Raw genomic sequence first — 4,457 nt, 5'->3', positions numbered from 1 at the left:
GAAAGGTGACGTGTAGGTGCCTGCGTGCAGCCCGTCTCCCTGCTGGAGCCGTTCCGGGGGAGCCAGTGCTTGGGAGCAGATGGCAGCGCTCTCCCGTCCCAGCAAAGCTGCCGCGGTCTCCTCTTGCTCTGAGCTGCGCCCGGCGGGGAGGGCGGCTGTGCGTCCTGTTCCCCAGTGGTGGGAGCTGTCGTCCGCTGGAGGGCTGGAGAGTGAAGCCCTTGAGGCCTGCTGCGTGCCTCTCCCCTGCCTCCACCATCCTGGCACTGAGCTCGCAGGCAGCGTGCAGGAAATGGGTGGAGAAAGACGGGGTGGGGAGGAAGTCCAGGGCAGGGGAAGCTGGACCATGTGGACTGTCCGTTGCACAAGCGACAGGTCTGCAGTGATGTGCACAGACCACGAAACACAGCCGTCCCGCTGGCTGCATTGGCTCCGCTGCACGGCGTGGTTTCCTGCAGGCGCATGCGTGCTGCCGAGGGGCCTCGGGGAGGGTGGCTGCACAGGGCAGAGGTCGGGGGCGCTCTGTGCGCGGGGGCAGGCTGCCTGGCAGGTGCCTGCGGGAGGTGGAGAGGGGCTGGGGTGTGCAGAGATGGGCTGGTGGTACGCAGTGGGCTGCACGAGCAGAGGGGTCAGCCTGGGCAGGGGCCGGATGCCTGGGATGGGAGGGCGAGGCGAGGTGTGCAGGGGAGGCAAGGCCTGGAGAAGAGGTGTGTGCTCAAACAGCGCTAACCATGTCGATGAGGTCAGTCACCAAAAGGGAGAGGTGCCCTGGGCAGACCCCTGGAGCAGGCGAGGCAGGCTTGGGAGCGAGCGCTCCTCCCGCCGCAGGCTGCCTGGTAGTGTGGGGAAGCAGCGTGACCACGTAGGCGAGCTCCCCAGGGTAATTGTCTCTGATATGTCCTCCATAGGAGGTCTATATTGAGCAGATTCTTTTTGGTATTGGGTGGTGGAACCGGAGCGTGCTCCATCCACTCCATGCATTGACCTGGTATTGCAGTGCTTCCAGGACCGGTGCAAAAAAACAGAAAAAAAAAAAAAAAAAAAAGTGTGCTCAGGGTCGTGTGTGCGCACGGAGGGGTACGGCCCTTCGCCCCTGGCTGGATAGGACCCGACCAAAGTGCAAAGCCTGGCGCCTCATGCCTCCTTGCAGCTGGGCCCAGCAAGGCCACTTGGGTGCGACACACGGCCGGGACAGGCACCACTTTCCCGCTGGCCGGGCATAGGTGCGAGGGGGCTGCTCTGCCCCTGCCCCTGCCCCGGGGACGCGGGGCAACAGCAGCTCACAACCCGGGGAGCGGCCTTGCTGTCAGCTTGCATGGCCCCTGGCAGCACTTGCAAGAGGGAGGGAGGGTGCGAGCCGTCTCCGCAGAGAGGGGAAGCTGCAGGTGCAAGCCCTGAGTGCAGGATTGCCAGGGCAGGGCTGCGCAGCTGCAGCCCACCAGCTCATTCCCATCAGGACCAGGGCTATGGGAGGCAGGGCATAGGTAGGAGAGCTGCTACCTTCTGGATGGCTCTCTGTCTCTGCCTGGCTTGGCCAGGGCCGCTGCAGGGAACTGCTGGGATCCTAGGGCCCTGGCTAGAAGGTGGAGGTGGGGGCCCAGAAACCACCCCCTTGGGCTGGAGTTTGGGCTGGGGAGCAGTGCGGCTTGAGCCCCCCTCCCGAACTTGTGTTCATCTCCTATTGAGACTTCTTTATCAGGAGCTCACTTTGCGGACAGGCGGGGGAGGAGCAAGATGGGCGCAAGCCTGAGCCTGCCCGTATCTGCCTGTCTCCTCGCACCTGCAGCCTGCGCTTGCCCGTATCTGCTGTCCCGCGGCGCCCGTCAAAGGATCTCGTGGCACCCGGCTGAGAATCGCCCGCACTAGAGAGTTCGTCACTGAGTGCAGGAGCAGGGGGAGGAAGAGCTATTTTGAGCTGGGCAGCAGTCGTGCGGGCAGCGTGCTCACCGCGGCGTGGCCAGCGGGCTCTCGCGCCTTCTGCGGGAGGCCATCAGGCTTGGTAGCGGGGAGCCTGGGAGCGAGTGCCCTAGGGCTGGGGACCGGGAGAGGGAACTGGCCGCAGGCTCAGCCCGGCTGCCTGTGGCAGTGGGAAATCGTGCCCCCTTTGCCAGGGGAGTTAGAGGGAAGTTGGGTGTCTCGTCACCGTCTGCCCTCGGGGAGGTGCTGAGGACAGGGGAAAGCTCCTTCTGGCCCAGTGAATGCGCCCACACATGCACACGACCTTGCACGTGCATGCTTCACCAGCTAATACAGGCAGCTGCTGCCCCAGGCGTCTGGTTTCATCGGTAGAAGACTTTAATTCAGTGGAGAAGCCTGTCCTTGCTGCAGGATTCCTCAGGTTTTTTAACCATAAAAAGGTAATTTCCTATGAAACTCTTTAGGTGTTCGGTTGTCTCTATAGAACCAGATTAAATCCTGGCATGGGCCCTACTGATCTCACCTCTGGTAAATACATATTATGGGACATCTCCTACATGGTGGAAGAGTGGATGTGGGGGGTTATGTCCAAACCTGCAGGCAGCTTTGGTTTGCTTTGTGCATGCACAAGTCTGTGCTACCAGGTTGGTGTACGCGATGGCAGAGACCTTCCCTGGCTGGGCTCCCACGTGCACAAACACTCCCGCGTTACCTGTGCATGGGTTTGTACTCAGACAGGCAGATGTAGTCAAGCCACTGTGCGTGCACCAATGTACTCCTGGCCGCATCAGTACACGCCTGCACACATGGGGTGCAGAGACATTTCTATTTATGTTTTGACCTTTCACCAGTTCATCTTGTCGTTGATGTTTCCTAATGCTTAGCAGGGCAGGGAAAGCCTCCTCCAGCAGCTGCCAGTGGCTATGCTGCGATGCTGAGTAGGGTCCCGAGCCGTTGTGCATCGGCCCGGGTGTGCTGGTCTATCTCCTCTTTCTGGAAGTCCTCGCTTTTATCTCCTAAGCCCAGGAGCGTGGCGAGAGCAGCAGGCCTGACTGCATGCAGAGACTGCATCACTGAGAAGCAGATCTCTTTTAAACAAAAAAAGACAATCAGGCCCAAAGTGGAACCGAGCAAGAGCTGATCTCATTGAAATGACATCCTGCTAGCAGTGCAGCTTCAGTGCACAAAAAATTATGTCTCTAACAGGGATTTCACCATCCAGGAAATTATTGTCCCTCTGGGCACCAGAAATGGCCTTTCTGAAGCAGGTAAATAGTTTCAAATTCCTAATACACGTTTAATTTACTTCTCCTAACACGGGCACCCAGCAGTCTTTGCACTGAGCCAGAAGAAGGGAGGGTAACGTTTTCCTGGGGGTTGAAATTTCTAACCCAATTAGGAGTGATTGCTGCTTTTTGAAGCTGGCTGGACCATTTAGTTGGCATTTTAAGCTGTGTCATTTCCGAGGAAAATGCCAGTCCTTTGCAGAGGACAGGAAATTGTAGTCCATGTCATCTCCACTCTCAAGTGTTTGAGCAATAAGATGTTGTTCTTTTAATCTGAGGCAAAAAGAGAAAGGGCTGATGTAGGTAATGCTGGAACAGAGGAGAGCGGGGGCGAGACGGGAAAGGGAGACGGTGTCTGTGTTTGTGGCCGAGGTGCGCTGCGTGGGCGAGAAGGGCACCGCGTGCCGTCCCTGCCCCGTTTGCAGCGAGCAGCGCCGGCTCCTCGGCCTCCCTGCTGCCTGGCTTGTCCGTTCGTGCCCGGGCAGGGCCTGTTGCTGCCAGCGTGGCTGAGACCAAGCAAACTCCTGTCACGCCAGCCGCGATGAATACAGACAGGACTTGAGGTTGCAGCTGAAAGCAGCTGGCTCCGTGGCCTGTCCCTGACCCCGGTGCCAGGCAGCGTGAAAGCCTTTCTGCTTGGAATGGAAAAGGCATTTTGAAGCCAGATGTAGGGAAGACGGAGAACACAACAAAGCCAAAAAGAGCCAGACAAAACCTCGGTGCTTTCCTGCGCCGCGGGGCCGGGCGACGTTGTGACGCAGACGCAGGACGGCTCCTGCCGCCGGGTGAAGCGGTGTTCACAATCCTAAGGGGCAAGAGCCCCAGAGCAAGGCCGCGTTGGGGCCTGCAGCCGGGTCCTCACCCCAGCTGTGCTGGCCCCCCCGGCATCAGCCCTTGCAGCCCTGCCCCTTCGCCCCCCGGAAGCACAGTCAGCCCCCAGCCCCCCGCCCGCCTGGGCCGCGCCGGCAGGACCAGTGTAGGTTTGGGTGCTTGTTCCCACTGCTGCTCTCCCTCCTCTTTCCTTCCCCGTTTGGTACATGCTGCCAATCCCCATGCAGCACTTGCCACCCAAAAATGTGAAACCATGGAGATTATTGTGGTGCACCAGTGGCGACTCTCCCGAAGCCCCCAGTGCTCAGGCAGAAAGCAGGGGGGCTGCAGGGGCCAGGGTCTCGGACTCAACTCTTGCCATCCTTTCAGGACAAATCTGGGAGTTTGTTGCCTTGGGGCAGGGGGCATGCGACAGCCCCACGCCCG

The 4,457-nt window shown here is 59.8% G+C and overlaps 1 pseudogene; it reads left to right on the top strand.

Annotated features, from left to right (window-relative positions):
- Positions 1-864: 864 nt before the first annotated feature.
- Positions 865-1,019, top strand: LOC149853561 (U2 spliceosomal RNA; annotated as a pseudogene).
- The last annotated feature ends 3,438 nt before the right edge of the window (positions 1,020-4,457 follow it).

This window comes from Crocodylus siamensis, chromosome 14, assembly GCF_052110815.1.
Source record: "Crocodylus siamensis isolate JL-2025a chromosome 14, ASM5211081v1, whole genome shotgun sequence".
Lineage (NCBI taxonomy): Eukaryota > Metazoa > Chordata > Crocodylia > Crocodylidae > Crocodylus > Crocodylus siamensis.
Note: the sequence above shows the minus strand (reverse complement) of the source record. Positions and strands in the feature narration are given on the sequence as shown.